Below are 18,497 nucleotides of genomic sequence, written 5' to 3'. Positions count from 1 at the left end.
TCCTGGCTCAGGTGGCTCCCTGGAGGAAGGTCTGGGGACATGTCTCCACACCAAGTTCAGATCCTCAGCTTCCACCAAGCCCCCCACAGCCGGGCCTCTGCTGCCTGTTTTTCAGGGAGCAAAGCCCCTCTGGGGGCTGTGGGGTCACTTGCTGTAGCCTGGCAGAGGGGAGGACTAGGGCCCAAGGAGGGTCTGCCAGGTGGGATGGGGCATGGTCATCCTCAGGTTTGGAAGTGGGCCTTGGGCAGCAAGGCCAGGCCCCACCTCAGAGGGCAGATGCTACCCCACAGGGACATGCCTGGGAGTGCAGGGTTCTGGGAGCAGCCCCGTGGTGGGGAGGGGGTGCAGGCCAGTGGCTTGTGGGCTGCAGCGACAGAATCCCAGACATGACAGGAGGTAGCCTGGGAGGGAGTGGTGACCCAGAGACATGGCAGCCACCACCAGCCACCCTGGCAGTCACAAGTGGACAGCTGGGTACTGGATGACACAAGAGTCCAGGCCAGGCTGGAGTGAGGGGCAAGGGCCCTGAGGAGGCACAGGCCTAAAGGCCTCATGACCGCAGCGCCTCCTTCCCCCCAGGCCAAGGAGGCGGCGGCCAGACATCAAGCGCCAGCAGAGCCCCTCCAGGTGCCCTGGGAGCACGGGCACAAGGGGAGGCTGGGCATTTCCCCGCGCTGGCCCTCCGTGGCCAGCTGTGGGCTTTTCTGACCAGATTTGAAGGCAGTCGGTTCCAGGTGCACTTCCCAACGAGCCCCTGCAGAGCCTGTCTGCCGGACGCAGCCCCTGGCCCACCCCAAGTGGAAACCCAGACCCACGGGCCTCTTGCCGCTCCTTGCACCTGGCAGTGGACACATGACTCGATGAGAAGACAAAGCTAGTGACTCGGTTAAGGTCGTTAGGACCTGGGTGGGCGTCTGTGCAAAGATCCACCACTGGCCTTAAACTCGTGCCAGGGTATCAGTGTCGCCAGCCCTGGAAAGGCAGGCAGAAGCACCCTGAGACGCAGCCCCTGCAGCCAGGGCGGCCACCCCAGAACAGGCCACAGAAGCCTGCGCCCTCAGGCTGTCAAGTGGGGACGTGGACTTGCCGTCCACTCGCTTCTGCTGAGAACCAGAACTACTCTAGAAAGTTCTCTCTCTTTTTTCCTTAAAGGTCACAATTCCGGGGAAAACCCAACACCATCATGTCAACTGGGCAATTCCAGCCAGGTCTGCACCCGAAGACAGGAAGTAGGGCTGAGGAGACGCTGCGTGGCCGTGGCCACATCAGCCCCGGGTGAGCGGAAGGCCGTCCACCCCCTCAGCGGAGAGACATGCAGATGCAGGCCATGACAGGCATTCACCTTGGGGACACTGCTCAGGCAGGCAGGCAGGCCGGGCACCGAGGACAAGCAGTGTGTGTCTCTAGCCTGAGGCCCCACGTCACCAGGTAGGAGGGAGGGAGAGGGCAGAGAGCAGGAGTCGGCGTTTGACGGAACAAGGCCAGTTTGGGAAGATGAGGATGTTCTGGGGGTGGGTGACGGTGACAGCGCACAGCAGGGTGATCGTGCCCAGTGCCCTGGACCATGTGCCTAACCACCGTCCCGATGGGGAATCTTAGGTCGTGTCTGTCTTAACCACAGTTTAAAAATGAAAGCAAGCGGGGGCCTGGGGGAGGGAGGAGCGTGGCTGAAGGCACCGGGGTCCCCCTGGGTGGTGGGAGCCCTCCGGAGCTGGACCAGGTTTGTGCAGCCCTGTGGCTAGAATGCCACCAGCCACCAAGTGCAGCAGTGCATGCTGGGACACGTGGGGTGCACCACAGCGAGGTCCTGCCCTGCAGCCTGGCAGCCCCTTGGGTTGGGTGTCCTCTGGTCCTCTAGGCCACCAGCAGCCACAGTATGTGGCCCCAGAGAGTCAGACAGCCAGGACCCAGCTGCCAGCTCGTGGGTCTGGACACTGTGAGGAGAGCCCTGCAGGCCACTGTCATGCAGAGGGCAGTGAGGTGGCCGGCAGGGAGGCTGCGTCCCCTCTGGGAGGGACAACGAAGGAAGCTCACAGAGGCGTCTCTGATGTCACCGTCATGTCATCTCATAAGGAGAAGTTAATTTTAAAGAGAGCGAAACATTAACGACTGAGGATTGAGGACTGGGCCTTACAGAGGGGTGGTCAGGGCAGGAAGGCCCAGAGAGTGAGAGGGAGCGGAGGCCTGGCCAGCCTCTCTGGAGGCCCTGTGAATGCTGAACAGGGCAGACTTAGGGAAGCAGGCCTGCGAGACCCTTGGCTGGAGCTCCTGGCACAGGCCGGGGGGCTGTGGGGTCCTGGGGTTAGGGTGTTGCCCTCCTAAGCCTGGGGGCTTCAATGAGCGGGGGATAATGGTCCCTGTAGCAGAGACCAGCCAGTGGGCTTCAGGGCCAGCTGTTCCAACTCAATGTGGGCCCCGTAAGCCACAGCAGAGCCAGCCTCGGCGTCCCTGGGAGGGTCAGCTGGCCAGGGCGCGACGCAGGCATGCAGGCTGCTCAAAGCGCCCTTTGTCCCAGGGCCTGCCTGTGGCCAGCTGCTCCCAGCCGCCAGCCTATGTGGAGGGCTCCTGGGCCCCGGGTGACATGTGCTGGGCACAGCTGGAGCCCTCCAGCCACGCTGCCGCCGGCCCTGGGAGCACCCTCCCCCATCAGAGCAGCCCTGGCCTGGGGCAGGTGCCATGCTCCCCACCCCACCCCCCATCTGGTCAGGTGAGACACTGGGTGCTGGCACTCTGAGGAGGCAGCGAGGACGGCAGGTCAGTGCAGAGGACAGAGCCAGGACCTAGGAGAGACTCCCTGCCTGCCCAGCCCCCCTGTCCAGTGTCCCTCTGCCTGCCCCGGGGCCCTCCTGTCCAGTGTCCCCCAGCCTGCCCCGGGCCCTCCTGTCCAGTGTCCCCCTGCCTGCCCCGGGCCCTCCTGTCCAGTGTCCCCCTGCCTGCCCAGCCCTCTCTTGTCCAGTGTCCCCCTGCCTGCCCCGGGCCCTCCTGTCCAGTGTCCCCCTGCCTGCCCCGGCCCCTCCTGTCCAGTGTCCCCCTGCCTGCCCCGGCCCCTCCTGTCCAGTGTCCCCCTGCCTGCCCCGGCCCCTCCTGTCCAGTGTCCCCCTGCCTGCCCCGGGCCCTCCTGCCCAGTGTCCCCCTGCCTGCCCCGGCCCCTCCTGTCCAGTGTCCCCCTGCCTGCCCCGGGCCCTCCTGTCCAGTGTCCCCCTGCCTGCCCCGGCCCCTCCTGTCCAGTGTCCCCCTGCCTGCCCTGGCCCCTCCTGTCCAGTGTCCCCTGCCTGCCCTGGCCCCTCCTGTCCAGTGTCCTCTCCCTGCCCCGGGCCCTCCTGTCCAGTGTCCCCCTGCCTGCCCCGGCCCCTCCTGTCCAGTGTCCCCCTGCCTGCCCTGGCCCCTCCTGCCCAGTGTCCCCCTGCCTGCCCAGCCCTCTCTTGTCCAGTGCCTCCTGGTCTGTGAGCACAGCCAGGAGGCTGGGCCGGAGCCTGCCCACATGGTAGTGGAACCTGCTGTGGTTCCGTGCTCCCTTGGGCCCCACCGAAAGCGCATCCACGGCCTGCAGGCTCGGCCCTCCACACCTGGGTGCCCAAGGTGTCCTGAAACGGGCCAGCTTCCTTGGAAGGCAGGGCATTCAGACCCTCTGCCCCAGGGAGTCCTAGCAGGAGAAGACGAGGCCTCTGAGAAGCCGACCACTGGCTAGCTGGCCATCTGAGTGCCAAGAGCCCCGGGACAGTGGCCTTCCCCAGGAGGGGGTTCTGGATGCCACCAGCCATGCATCAGCGGTAGCTCTGTGACCCCACCACGAGGGCAGTACAGATCTGGGGCAACCCTGAGCAGCACAGAGCCACTTTCCCCCGAGAACTAGCCCCACCTGCCAGCTGTCCAGGCGGCCATTCTCCACACTGAGCAGGAGAGGCCACAAGGTTTGCTTGGTCACCATGGGGACAGGCGTTCCCACCCACCCAGTAGCCGGGCCTTTGAGTGTGTGACAGCTGTCCTCTGGTCCTCTCCCAGGCCCCCTCCAGCAGGTGGCATGAGGCTCATGTCCACGGTGGCTCTCGTGGAGCTCACAAGGCCAAGGTCACAGACACGGCCTGTAGGGCTAGGTGGCCCCTGCCCTGTGTTCCACACCCAGGCAGCTCTGGGTGCTGGGTCCAGGTCTCCCTGCCCCTCCCTCTGGCCTATGGGAGCCACGTCCAAAGACCTCACTACACTCTCCAGGCCTAGTGGCCATCCCAGCCAGAAGGCAGCCTTGCAGAATGACGGAAGTGCAGTGTGCTGCCCAAGGGCGCCCCTTGAGCAAACCCCACCTGCAGGCCGGGGCTTGGGTGGTCCCTTCTGCCAGCTCAGGAGCTCGGCTCCAGGCCTCCTCCTCATCTGTCATTTCCAGTGCCTGTCACTCATGCACCACAGATGGGTCAGAGCAGGAGGCGGCCGGGGTGGCCAGCCCTGTGTGTGCATAGTGGGGGGCATCTCTGGGCAGAAAGGGCCAAGACAAGACTCAGGCCACACCCGTGGGCCCAGCATATTCCTGGACCCATTATCAGGGCCAAATGCTTCCCAGGATCGCAGGCTTCTGGGCCCAGCCTCCTGAATAAAGGCTGCCCACCCAGGTGGGGAGAAGGCCCCTCGGTGACTTTAACTCCACATGTGCTGCCGGTGCCTCGTGGAGGCCGACTAGAGTTACATGCATTTCAGGTGGTTTAACGAGGTGCCTCCAGCCCTGGGACCCTGCTCGCTGTGAGCTAGCGAGGTGGGGCTGCCCACGCACTGCCCGTACCTTCCTCCCGGCCTGGGTGTTCTCGAGGTCAGGAGGCAGACAGGGCTTAGCAGCCAGCGACACCTAATGGGGTGGAGGAGGCAGACGGTGCTGAGAAGAGGCCCATAGGCCAGCCCGCTGACCCCGCCCCAAAGTGGGCCCCCAGAGATCCCAAACAAGCAACCGCAGAGGGATGCCCGGCCCAGCACACAAACCAAGCCATGGCCTCAGAGGGCAGGCCCCAGCAGGCTCCACGAGGGGGCACACAGGCACAGGCGCACACGCCTCACTACGGCCGTATGAGGGGTGAAGGGCACCCTCTGCGGAGTTGCCCACGTCACCAAGCCCAGCAGGCACTGTGGGTGATGGCAGGGGATTGGCATCAGCGCTGGATGGGGCAGAGACCAAGGGCCTTCCGCGCTGCATGGTTTAGGGCGCAGCCACCTCGCCACGTCCCCCACGTCACCTTTCTCCTCGATGTCCAGCACAGCATTGCTCAACAGCAGAATAGTCAGCTCCCCCCCCCCATATTCTAACAATGTATTTATGATCACATTGGGTTTTGATCAGAGACTCTGTCCAGTTAAATCTCCCTATTTTGAGATGTATTAAGGTTCTTTAAACAATTTAACAAATTGTTTCAAAAATGTCCTGTGGGCATAAGGAAACAAAATGTCTCCATTATTGGGATCCAGAAATAGAGATCTGGTCTGAAACAGTCCTGGCACTCTCTGCCACTCCTCCCACGGACTCTGGGCTTTGTGACCAGGGGAAGGCAGGAAGGATGCACAGAGGATGTGGCAGTCTCCTGGCACTTCCACCCCCTGGAAGGCTCGCTTCTGAGACCAGCTCTGAGCAATGCAGTTTCAGAACACTCCTGGGAGAGGGGCCTCGTGCCAGCCCTGCTGGGCTCCTGGGTGCCCTGCTGGGCTCCTAGCTGCCGCCATGCAGAGCAAGGACAGGTCTGAGCCCAGCTCAGGCTGCAGGCCAGTGACCTGAGCCCTGGTGGCTGTTTGAAGCGGGGTAAAGTAGTGGACATCTGCTCCACAGCTAGATCATAGGAACAGGTTTTTCAGTTTACTGTTAGAGTAGGGAACTGCTCAGGATCACAACAATTGAGTCTCTGTCCTTGCTTTGTGTCTGCTAGAATTGTTCTGCAAGAGGTGCATAAACCTTCCATGTTTAACCTGCTCTTCCCTGCACACTGGTTTAGCTTTACACAGTTTACGCTGTTAGTTGCCTTAACATTTATATTTAGGCCTCCCCCCATAAGTGGTGCCATCCGTCATCCACACTCATCATATCTGGACTTCACTGCTGACAATAATGTCCTCCCTGTTTTTTTTTCCTGAACTTTATATTTGTATGTAGTTTCTTGGCATATTTTTGGCCATCCTTTTATTTTTCAATAGTCAATTATTGGTTGGGTTTGCTTAATTCTATTGAACGATTCATCTGTTTAAAATAAAAACCAGGGTGGGGTGTAGCTCAGTGGTAGAGCACTTGCCTAGCATGTGCAAGGCCCTGGATTTGATTCCCAGCTGCAAAACAGAAACAAACAAACCACGGATACTCCTGACATTCTCTGTCTTTTAACAGAGGAATTCGGGACATTTATATTTAGTGTACAATTGGATTCATTTGATCTGATTCTCTTCCTTTTCACACTTGAGGTGGTACCTGTTTGGTCCTCGCGCTCTTACATTTCTCAGTCGATGGGCGCACTGCTGCTCCCTTGGTGTCTCGTGAGTCTGGACATCTAACTGCACTCTGAGCTCCACTGGTTCTCTACAGAACTGAACAAGCACTTATCTCAAGTCTGTTTCCACTCCATTGACTTTCCTGAGGCTTCCTTCCAGCGGAGGAGACTTCCTGTGTGGCTTCTTTCTCCCTGCGCTTCACCTCTGTCACTCTGTGGGGAACAAAGCCATCTCCAGCACCACCGGACAGCCAGGCAGGCCAGAGGGTCTCTGTCCTGACGTGGAGGCACAAAGCTCAGCAGAGAACGTGTTGGCAAGCATGGGGTGCATGTGAGGTGACTCTACACTGGCAGGCAGCCTGGCTGCCCTGAGGTTCGTGGTCCCCTGGGTTCCATCATCCTCTGCTGGTCCTGGGTCCGAGCATCCTCAGCCCCCAGCCATGGGCTCAGGTCCCTTCCCTAGCTGTGCCTCAAAGTGGGACCATCTTGGAACAGGGCTGCAGATGTGCCTAGGTAAGATGAGGTGGTGGGGACCAGATTACCGGAACAGGGGGGCCCCCACCCAAGAGGGCTGGTGGCACCGAGGCACAAGGGATAGTGCCACACAAGCACAAGGGCCAAGGCGATGTACAAACCAAGGACCAACCAAGACTCGAGCAGCCACCAGCAAGGGGAGGGGTCTGACAGGCTCTCCCTCGTCCTTCGATGGAGCCACACTGTTAATGCCCAGTCCTGGACTTCTGACCTGCTGGGGCAGCAAGTGGCACCAGGCTGTCACCCAGGCTAGGCCAGAGAGTGGATGAAATTCCTGCAGATGTCCAGAAATGCCTCTCCAGGAGGGGTCCCCACTGCGTTGGTGAGGGCACGCTTGCTCCTGTGGGGGTGTGTGACTTGCCACCTCCCCACACCACGGAACTCCTGCTCTGAGGACGGACTCGGGCATCTGGAGCATCCAGTCCGAGGACCAGCAGGTCAAAGATGCGTGTGTGGAAGGGACACTCTGAGCAGTGGGAAAGGCAGATGGAGCTGCCTGGAGCGCAGGCCCTGAGCCCCGGGTCACACCTGGGGCCTCTGCACACCGGAGCGGCCCCCGTCAGCCACCCTACAACTTGTGGCGGGGGAGCGTGGGCCCCAGGACGGGGAGCTGGCAGGCAGCCTCGCAGTGCTTAGGACATAGCCTCCCCTTCCCAGCAGGCGATTCCCACCTCCAGCCGCCAACCAGGGGCACACTTTCAGGCCACTGCTGATGCCTCCTCACACCATGGAAGCCTCACCCCCCCCCCATAGCTCCCTTAAGTGGGGCTGGAACGGAGAGGGGGGTCCCACCTGGAGCCCACTAAATTGCCCTGGTTAAGAATTTACGCAGGACTTTAAGTCCAGCAAAGCAGAGAGACTGGGGGGGCAGCGCCTGGCTGTGGTGCCTTGTTCTGGACGGGTCCCTTCAGCAGAGGCCACAGTGCTGTGCCCAGATCCCTGCGTTTAGGGCTGCAGAGGCCGGGCAGGGGCTGCGCTGGGCGAGTCCGCGGCCCTCTCGCTGTTTACCGATGGCCGGGTGCCCTGCTCGTTCTGCAGATCTAGAGATTTTAATGACAGGCGGTGAATTTAGACAGTTTTTTTTTTTCCCCTTTCAGGAATGTTTTAAGGGATTGAGAGGAAATTGTGCACGGATTTTGCTGTTTTAAGAGCTAATATGTGAACAACTTCAGAAGCACGGTGTTGTTTTAGGGCTGCAGTTTACACAGTGAGGGGGACACACAGAGCAGCTTGTCCTGGGCTCTGGAGCCTGTCTCCTTGGGTTCACTCCCTGGGGAAGGGGCTGCCTTCCAGGGGAGCAGAGCTAAAAGGGAGCACCAAGTCTGACCCCAGCTCCCACCACATCCTGTGCAGGATGGCTGGGGAGGGACGTGACGCTGGGTGGCCAGCAGCAGGTGGGGTGGCAAGGGGCTAGGAGCAGCTCTGGGGTCCCTGGGGTGGGTCCCCCTGCACAGGGCTGCATTGTGACTCTTGGGGGCCACATAGCCCTAAACTGCTCAGGAACGTCTCCCATGGTGGTCTGTGTCTATATTCAGTGGGGGGACGTCTGCTCCTTGGGGACAAACACCTTTGAAGAGACAACCAGAGAGCCTTGCCTGCTAACTCTAGTGCAAAACTCCCCGCCAGAAACTGCAGGCCCGCAGGGCTTCATGACTCCCCCCAACACCCAAGGGAGAAACGCCAAGCTCCCGCAAGACGGCGGGCGGCCGACACCTCCCAGCTCACTCTGATGCACAGCCAAGGGCAGGATGGGCAAACGGAACAGATGCCACCCTGCGTGGCATGGGTCACGGTCCACAAGTCTCAGCAGGTCCGGGCGCCTCAGGACCAAGCGGGTCTCAGGGAGGGATACAGGGTTCCACTCTGAAATCAGTTGGTGTCGCTCGCTGGGTTCCCAAGCAAGAGGGGAGAGGAGGGCGGCCATCTCAGCAGGGCAGAGGCCGCTGACAGAGATCCAACAGCCGTTCTTGATGGCTCTCTGTTCCCAGCAAACTGGGAAGAAAAGGAATCTAGCCTGGTCAACAGCACCTGCAGAAGCCCCACAGCTAACGTCACTCCCACGGAAAGAGCAGTGCTCTGCCCTCCACGCCAGCAGCAGGAAGGGACATCTGCTCTCTCCTCACCGCCGAGAGTGGAGCGGGAGGCCTCGCCAGTGCTGTCAGGGAGAAACAAGAAATAAAAAGCATATGGATTGGAAAGGAAAAAATAAGATTAACTTTATTTGGGACAACATGATCGTCTCCATAGAAAATCCTAAAGAATCTACAAAAAACAAACAAAAACAAATGAACAGAAATCCCTCTAGAGCTAATTAGGTTAGCAAAGACACAGGACACAAGGTCAATATGAAAAAATCAGCTGTACTTCTACATCCCAGCAGCCAACAGTCCAAAAATGGGATGGAGAAAAGGCGTCACTTAAGCCGCTTCACAAGTACAAAGCACTTAGTGACATATCTAGCAAGTTCTGTGTAATGGGTCCCACAAGCTACACGGCATTCCAGGTATATGGTCGCATGTTCCCGGTCAGAAAACTTGGGGAACGCCGGAGCCCGTCTCCCCACCAGTGCAAGGCCGTCGGAATCCCAGCAGGGTTTCATTTTTTTCATGGAAACCGACGGCTGATTGCAAGATTTACATGAGCATGTGAAGCCTGGCAGGCATCACACTTCTGAAATGAGCAAACTTGGAGGATTAACAGGACCTGATTTCAAGGCTTAGCATAAAAGTCACAGTAATCAGGACAGTGCTTTGCTGGCAGGACAGATCACAAAGTCCAGAAATCGGACCCACACACACGGCCAACTGATTTTCATCAAAGGTGCCAAAGTAATTCCATGGAAAGAAGTTGCTGGGAAGACGGGGTAACCACATGCAGAAAGACTTGACCTCGATCCGTGCCTGTCACCGTACATAAGATCAGACTTGAAATGAATCGCAGATCTAAACAAGAAATGTGAAACTGTAGGGTTTTTACAGAAAACAGGAGAGAAGGCTTTGTAACCTTGGATTAGGCAACTATTTCTTAGAACACAAAAAAATATGAACCTTACAGGGGGAAAAAAAAAGCCTTGATGAATTGGACATCATCAAAATTAAAAACTGCTGCTCGTTTGAAAGATCCTGTTGGGAAAATGCAGAGATGGAGATTGGGAGGAAATATCCACAAACCGCAGATCTACAAAGACTCGCGTCGACACCGCGGCCCCGGCTCCCCCAGCTCAGAACCAGGAAGGCAGCACCCCGCGGTTGGGCTCTGAGTGCCTGGTGGACCCGTGAACGGCACGTGTGCCAGTTAGTCCCCGGGGTGCAGAGGGAGCCCCCACACGAGGGCCGAGACTCAAGACGCAGACAACACTCAGTGCTGGGGAGAGTGTAGCCGCCTCGGCGCCCGCTCGCAGGCCGCCGGCGAGGGCACGGCGCCCACAGCCTCTGCGCAGGCAGCTTGGCAGTTCATCGGGACGGGAAGCGGCCTGGCCACAGGATCCAGCAGCCCCGCTCCCAGGCCCCGGCCCAGGAGGAATGAAGACATGATCACTCCAAGACCTGTGCGCACATCCTGCAGCCCTCGTCACGACAGCTGGACGGGACGGCTCAAGTGTCTGTCCGCCTGTGAACGGATAAACAAACTGTGGTACACTTTATCCTCTCCAAACAAAGGAAACAAACTACTGAACGCAGACCGTGACACAGAGGAGCCCCACACGAGCCGCCGTGCCAAGGGGTGGGAGCCAGGCTCGGGGTGCACGCGGCAGATTCCAACCTCATGACGCCGGAGAGGCGGCGGGCCGCGCCGCCGAGTTCCCTGGTGCTAGGCGCCCCCGGGCGACGGCACTGTCTCTCCCTGGGACCCAGGGGGCTGACAGCTGCATGCATTTGCCAGAACCCCTCGAACTCGACAGGTATCGAGGGGAGAATGGTCGACAGCCCCGAGCCCCAAACAGGAAGCAATTAGGAAATCTTAGACCCACCTAAGACACACACACACACACACACGTGCTCCGGTTGTTTCTTAAAAGAAGTTGTTAAGAGTCGCTAAGTCGAAGATATGGGTTTTGGAGATTAAGAAAAAAAAAAGCAACCCCAAGACACCGAGCCCCCGTCTCCCCCGGGTCCTTCCCAGAAGCTCCTGGCCTTCCCTGGACCGCCCTCGGGGCCACCAGGCTCATGGCCCCGGAGCCGCCTCCCTGCCTGTTCCTGGGGACCTGTGAGGGGTGTTGGCTATGTCCCCCGGGCCCGTCCCAGCATGCTGACCAGGCAAGTGTGTCCCAGGCCCTCCGAGGGGGTGGTGGCAGCTCAGCCCTGCCACTTCCTGCTGCCCCCGGCCCCCGGCTCAGCTGCTCAGGTGACTGCCCAGTCTTCACCCTGTCCACCCCTCCTGCCATCCCCTTTAACCCACATGACCTGGGGAGGGACGCCAGGCCGGGGGCAGGCAGAGGCCGTGGCGTGGAAGGACTCCAGCCAGGGTATGGTGGCCTTCCCCCAGAAGACCAGCACCACCCGGCCAGGCCAGCAGGGTCCCTCCTGTGGGACTGAACGGCGACAGGAACCGCCTGGAGACAGTGAGGGCACAGGGATGACAGGGTGGAGGCTCGGCCTCACTGCCGGAGTGACGTCCGCGCCCCAGCCTGATGTCCCTGGCCCTTGACATGCCACGCTCGTCAACTTCGACTCCAAGTCACCGTCGAGGACCCGGGAACAAGGCCACAGCCAGTCAGCCTGCCTGGGTGGGGGCTCCATGGCTCCAGCTCAGGGCTGTCCTCCCAGGGCCTGTCCGCCCCTCCCTGAGGTCCGCAGGCTTCCCTGCCTCCTAGCATCGAGCCCAGGGCCCTGGCCGAGGTGTGTCCCAGGGCTCTGGGGGCACCAGCCATGGGGGACCTGTGAGCGGCAGCTCAGCCCTGCCACTTCCCTGCTGCCCTCGGCGGCTCCCCAGGTGGCCTCCCCACCTCCCCGTGCCATTCCATCCAACCTACAGCCACCAGGGAGGGGCACTGGTGAGCGGGGGACACAGATGCTGGGTCCTGCTCCATGGGCTCAGGCTGGGGGGCAGGGGTCACAGGCAGGGCCAAAAGCCCCGACTCCACAGGGCCACCCACCCCAGGCGGCACAGGAAAGGGGTGGGCGAAGCTTCACAGGCACTGGGGTCCTACGCCCAGGGAAGGGCCACACAGCACACAGCTGCCCGTGTTCCATCCCAGCTACTCTCCCGGCTGCGCTGTGGGGAGCAGTTCCTGGAGACGCCCTGGACTTGGGCTGTTGCCAAGTTCTCTTTGAGCTGGACCCACCTCGCCAAGACCCCAGTAAACAGCACTTAGCCTCCATCAGGCTTCCAAGGCACCCAAGGGCATAGGTCAAACTGAGGCCCAAGATGCCCCCAGCAGGCCAGAGGGGAGGCGTGGGATTCCAGTGAAGGCCAGCCAAGGAGAGGGGCCCAGCCCAGTGCCCCTTGAGGCTGGGAAGCCTCCTTCCCAGCTTCCTCTCTCCCCCAGGCTCATGTGGCACAGCTGGACAGTGTGGCCTGCTGACAGAGGGCCACCACACTGTTGGGGACCCAGAGCTTCCAGACCAACACAGTCACCAGAATCTGCCCCCTGGGCCTGCTTCCTCAGAGGAAGTGCCGTGGCACTGACCCGGAGCCAGCCCGAGACGAAGAAACCAGGTCCTGCCCGGGCGCCCACACCTGTCACCAAACATCCTCTAAAGTGCTGTTTTTCCAACCCGAGCAGCTCAGGGGCGGGGGGTGCGAGCGGGAGACAGGGCCCCTTTGTTCACTGCCACCGTGTCCTTGCTTTGCCCCGGGATGGAGGCATCCCCCTCAGCAAGTCCATGTGAGCGTGCACACGTGCAGCTCCCGCCCAGCACCCCACGCACACGCCATCACGCGTGTGTGCGCCCAGGAGCACGGTGCAGGCTGCCCCAGGGCGCTGTCCCCAGCCTCCCCACCCCCACACCTCTGGACCCGCTCAGGAGACTCCCCTAGCGAGCGAGCGGCAGCAGACGCGCCCACCCTCCCTGGGTTGCCATCTTGGTGCAGATCCGTTTCTCTGTTTGTTGTGTTTTCTTGAGAAACAAAATCTGGCAGAATCAGCAAAAGACCTTGGCCCACCTCCCTGGAAGAGCTGGGTCTGAGGTGTGCGTCCTGCCTCCAGCTCCCCCAGGTCCAGGCTGCTGGACCTCAGAAGAGGGGTGCCGAACCCTGGTGGCGGATGCAGGGCCCCTGCTCCGGCACCAAAACCGGAGCTGGAAAGCAGCCCAGCCCCTCTTCCTCCTGGACCCCCCCCCACTGCAGTATCTGGTCCTTCACATTCCCAGCGAGACCCCAGACACCTGCAGAGGACACACTGCACCCCGTCCTTGTCACATTCTTAACCAGGTTTACACAGCAGCACTTACACCATTGTAATAATGTACAGAAATAAAACGACTCCAACTGCCGTCTTGGTTTGTTAAAAAATTCCTCTGTGGTCTTACCACCCCCCCCCCAGAAACGCATTGTTTATTTAGCAATTAGTCTACTTTCTATTATTGATTCTCTTTTGAACTCTCATTTAAAAGTAAATATTTATCTTTTTTAAGCACCATCCAACTATCTATAAAAATCCATTGCTATCTCATATTTCTAGATTCACTGTTTTAAAAATCACTGGATAAAGGTCACTAGTTCTCTTTTTGTAATTAAAAAATTTTTTGACCGGCCTTCTGATTACAAGGAAAATAAGAAGCAAGGTCTGCTTTTCTCTCAATAATTTCATGCGTAAGGACATGGGGTCTACACAAAGAAAGCACCATGTGAACTGCTTAAAATATCAGGGTTGCACTCTGAGACCGACTCTCCAGAAATGAGTCTCCTGTCAGCAGGCTTGGAACCTTGTACGAGGCAGACTGACGGGGACGGCTCGTTACCCGTAGTATGTGCAGTGGGGGGTCAGAGGACATGGATACAGACCACCAGCCAGAAAGAGAGGCCGCGGAGAACAGCAACCGAGGAAACGCGCAAGGTGAACCCTGGGACCAACAGCCCTCCTGGAGGTGTCCTGTGAACAGCCCAGGTCACTGTGACAGCCACACATGATCATAAGGGACAGAGGCACAGAACAGGAGCGTCAGTCGTATCAATAAATACAAGGTGCTCAACTGACCCAACAGGGTAAGAATGTCTTAAGGACTCAAAGGAAGGCTCAATAACGTCTCACATAAGAGACGCCTGAGACACTGACAGCAGAGGCTCACAGCGAAAGTAAGTGAAAATGGTGTGCCACGCTAACCCCGATTATTTAATAAAAAAGGAAAAAAGCCAGAGTGGCTGTGTCAATATCAGACAAAGCCGATTTCAGAGCAAAGAAAATTACCAGGGATAAAGAAGACAGCTTCATGATGACGAGCACGACAGTTCATCAGGGGGACAGGCGCCCCGAGTCCCGACTGCCCAGCAGGGAAGCCCTGAATTGCACAGAGCGGAACCCACCAGCGCTGGGAGAGTCGACAGAAGAGTCCTCGTCGGGGCTGGGTACTCAGGCCCCTCACTCAGGGCTGCTGGGGCAGGGCGAGGAAACCACGGGAGGGGCGGTGGGCACAGGCAGCCGAGGCACGCACGAGCCGACATTTACGGAACAGCCCTCCCGCAGCGGGACACACGCACCGTCCTCCATGCCATAAACCAGGCCTTGATAGACTGCAGATATCCCAATCATAGTATTTCCTACAACTGCGAATGTACGGAGGCCCGACCAGCCACCGAAAGGCCCTGAAACACACTTCTGAACACCCCCCCGTTAGAGGGGACGGCCCCCGGCACCATGTGAGAGGGACCTCACTCCCACCTTCAGAGCAGCGCAGCAGCTCCCAGCAGGAGAGCAGAGTGAGAACTGGCAAAAATCAGCAGGGCCCAAACAGCCAAGAGGAGGAAAGTTCAGTGAACCCAGAAGGTGCTTCTCAGACACCAGGGAACTTGCTGAAACTCCAGCTAAACCGATCATTATAAAAAGAAGAAGAAAAAGAGGTAAAAGTTCCCGATTCCAAGAAGCAGCAGCGACATGGCGACCAACGGTACTGCTGTTGGAAGGGTGACGATGTAGTACTACCAACCACCCATGCCCAGAGCACCACCTGGCTCACGGGAAGCAGTTCTTGCCAACGCGCCACGTACCAAAGCTCACTCGAGACCAAACAGTAACCTGTGCCTAGCTGTTCACTAAGTGTAGACCCTAATTAGCCACCATCTCACGAAAACAAATAAACCCTGGGCCTGGGCACCCCGGGGGGTGTTCCTCAACCTGACGGAGGACCTCTACAGAAACCTCCTGCCATGTCTCTCCAGATGGTGAGGGACCGAGGAGCTTCCTAAGAGTGGACATCACTCCCCCGTGCTGCTGAACACTGCTGGGTAGGCCAGCCACTGAAACTAGGCTAGAAATAAACACCATCCAGACGGGAAGAGGGGTAAAAGCATCTCCATCATCGTCTGCGGGAAGCAACAAGAACAGAATCCATGAACGTGGCAAAATTAGTTTGCTAGAACTAACGGTGAGTTTGGCATGATCATGAGACACATGTGCCAAAATGAGCCACGGCTCTAAAAAAGAGAGAGAGAAGTGTCGCTGACACCGGGCAGCCCGCGCCTGTTGACGGCCCTGTGTGCAGCAGAGCTGGGTTTGCAGGCTCTGTGATGACACTCCCCAACACGTAGGAAGAATGAGGCCCGTTCCTCTTAGCCAACGGCGTCAAAAAGAGGTGACACTGGGGGTCTGGCAAAAGGCTTTCAAGACCCAGATACAGAGAACTACCGAGCATCTCCAATGAGAAGAAGGAAGTGGAGGAGAATCGCAAGTGCCACGAGATGCAGGCGCCCACCAGGGTGGTCTTCAGGTCCAGTGTGATCCCAAGAAAACCACCCACCATCCTCCCCAAGGGTGCAAAGACTAACCCACCACAGACCTGAAGCTAAGCACACAAATAAAACTACAGAAGAAAATCTTAGTGACAGATACTTCTTAAATGCGGCCTAAAAGCAAGAAAGATAATATTTAAAAGGAAAAACCACATTTGATAGCATAAAGTTGAAAATTTCTGTCTTAAGAACATGCTATTCAATAAACGAGAAGGCAGGCCATACGCTGGGGGACACCGTAAATCTCAACCATGGACGAGAATATGTAAGAACACCTACGGCTCAATAGTAAGGCCAACAAACGGGTTTTAAAACAGGTGAAAGACGTAGAAAACACATCACCAGTCCCTTGGATGCCAATTAAGTTCATGAAAAGGTCCTCAACGTCATTCGTCACTGGGAAATGAAAACTCAAGACACAAAGAGCTTCCAGGGACCCTGTCAGATGGGCCAGCGCCGAGCCCACAGAGCGGCTGAGCACGCCTGCGTCTGCACGCCCTGCTCAGGGAGGCCAAGGGCGCGGCCACTCTGAAAACACAGGGTCAGTCTCGTAAATAGAAATACGCCCTCTGTGTTTTCCGGCCATTCTGTCCTTGTACATTTACCCACGGAGAAAGGACATGGGGGCCTCATACCAGCCACCCTCTTACGCAGGTGCCAGCCGTGGAACCCAGGGAGAAACAGTGATTCCTGAATTCCTGGGGTGAAGGGCACCTCTTCACGGACTCGAGAGCTCCTAAGTGGGCCCCACTCAAAGAAGTCACCCTGAGCCTGAGGTGGACAGAGCCCCGAGTCCAGGGGACTTTTCCAAGTTCAGTAGACACCGAGAGCAGCAACACAAAACCCCCAGACAGCGAGGGTGCCCTGGTGCCCTGGTGCCGTCCCTAAGCCCCAACTCCTGTAGCAGCTGCTGAGTCCGGGAAACTCGCTGTTGGCAAGACTGAGCAGGGACCGAGAAAGGACGGCCCTGGTCCCCACCCCCCAGGGCAGCAGCAGCTCCCCCGACCCTCCCCAGCTGGCCTGGAGAACCGTCAGGGAGAAGAGACACAGACCCAGCTAAAGAAATTTAAAATGAAATAAAGATGCCTGCCCTTCCCCCGGCCCCACCACCCTGCTCTGAATGCACGGATTATTCTCAGCACACGCTGCTCGGAGACTGACCAGATCACCGCCCCGCCAGGAGAAGGGCGGCCTGTGCCTCTCGGCACACACTTGACATTTTGTTCTCGTTCGGGCTTCCCGTGCCGACAGTTTCTGGATTAAATGTGCAAATGGAACGCGGCCCCACGGGGGTCTCGCTCCCCGCCGGCTGAGCGCCAGGGCTGTATGCCTGCGTGCACGTGTGCGTGCAGGCACGTGTAGGAGCCTGAACATGCTCACACACGTGAGCACATCCACATGGGGCCCGTGTACGTCCACGCGTGTGGCTGTCTGGGTGCACGTCTGTGGTCACCCTCCTCAGCTGGGGGTCCGCCCAGTTGCAGCCTGCCCTTCGCCACCTTTACCAGCTGCCCTTCTGCTCAAGCGCTTGTTTGCCACAAAGGATTTTTCTCTGCCCTGTGGTGACCAGGTCCACCTGAAGCCACAGCAGCCTCCACGAGGGGCTCCTGCCTCACAGCACCATCCAGAGCCAGGCACGCACCCTCCACGCAGCCAGCACCCTGCAGGACTGCTGTTCGTGGCAGAGAGTGGCTTGGGGAAAAGACCAGGCCCCCAACTGCCACAGCCCCAAAGACACTCAAGGGCGAAATCCACCCCCACCCCCAGCCCAGGAGCTGACCGCCAGCTCCAGACACACTGGCTGGCCCCGGGCTCAAGAGCATCTCCCACCAGCTATGAAGAGGCCACTGTGGCCCCTCCCCCAGCCCAGGGACCCCACTTGCCCCACCCAGCATCCCTGGCCATGGCAGGCTTTGAGACTGGGGACAGAATCTAGTGGAAGGAGCGGCTGGGCCTGGCTCTGAGGGCAGCCTGGTGGAGCGGGGGCTCGGGGACCTAGGTGCTTGAGTGGCGGCCCCTCGACCCTGCAAGGCTGCACTGAGCCCCTTCCCCCTCCCACCACGAAGTCGCACAATGACATGCTTCAATGGCGCACAGCCAGGGCCTCTGGTTTTCCTTCTGTGTGACCTGGGGAGGCCAGGAACGTGATCGGAGCTCTTCTGAGCGTGGTGCCCCGGGGGACTACTCAGGCCCCTGCCTAGCCCCCTCCCCAGGCCCCTGTCCGCAGCACAGCACTCAGGCAACCCACTCCCCCGGCGGACAGCTGGCAGGCCCCACCGTGCCGTGCCCCACAGCCACAGGGACCCGCTGGGCTCATCCTCTTATCCCCAACAACTCCCCCCGGCAGCCCCAGGCGCCCCACGGGAAAGCGGGTGCCAGGGCGGCCTGTGCAGCCCCCCGCTATGTTATGTCAGCTGTTACCCTGCGCTTGAAGCAAGGCTCTCCAGCTGGCCGGGTCAGATGTAAAAACAAGGACCTAACAAAACCCGCCCCCAGCCACTCGGAGCCCGAGACCCCCACCGAACATGGCACTTAGTGACGGGGTTCTTTCCAGCCCTCAGGCAGAGCATAAAGGAAACACCTGTCCCCACGGCCGGCACACTCTAATCCCACTGAACCCGAATGGAGAGA

General features: G+C 59.1%; 1 protein-coding gene and 1 long non-coding RNA gene across 15 annotated transcripts in view; one reads left to right on the top strand and one right to left on the bottom strand.

Moving 5' to 3' along the window:
- Positions 1 to 13,413, top strand: part of LOC131424190 (uncharacterized) — a 100,057-nt gene extending 86,644 nt beyond the window's left edge. Inside the window, exons 3-4 of one of the 2 annotated variants that reach the window (XR_009226841.1) lie at positions 1,153 to 1,428; positions 6,421 to 13,413. This is a non-coding gene — a long non-coding RNA (uncharacterized LOC131424190). Of the gene's footprint in view, positions 1 to 1,152 lie in introns of both variants that reach the window. The other variant, XR_009226840.1, reaches the window with a different exon arrangement.
- Kcnq1 (potassium voltage-gated channel subfamily Q member 1) overlaps positions 1 to 18,497 on the bottom strand; it is a 285,308-nt gene that overhangs the window by 207,542 nt on the left and 59,269 nt on the right. The gene's annotated exons all lie outside the window — the stretch shown is intronic.

Source organism: Marmota monax, unplaced genomic scaffold (genome assembly GCF_021218885.2).
Source record: "Marmota monax isolate L192 unplaced genomic scaffold, Marmota_monax_Labrador192_F-V1.1 WCK01_AAM20220418_F8-fsc00038, whole genome shotgun sequence".
Taxonomy (NCBI): domain Eukaryota; kingdom Metazoa; phylum Chordata; class Mammalia; order Rodentia; family Sciuridae; genus Marmota; species Marmota monax.
This window is presented reverse-complemented; position numbering and strand designations above follow the sequence as displayed.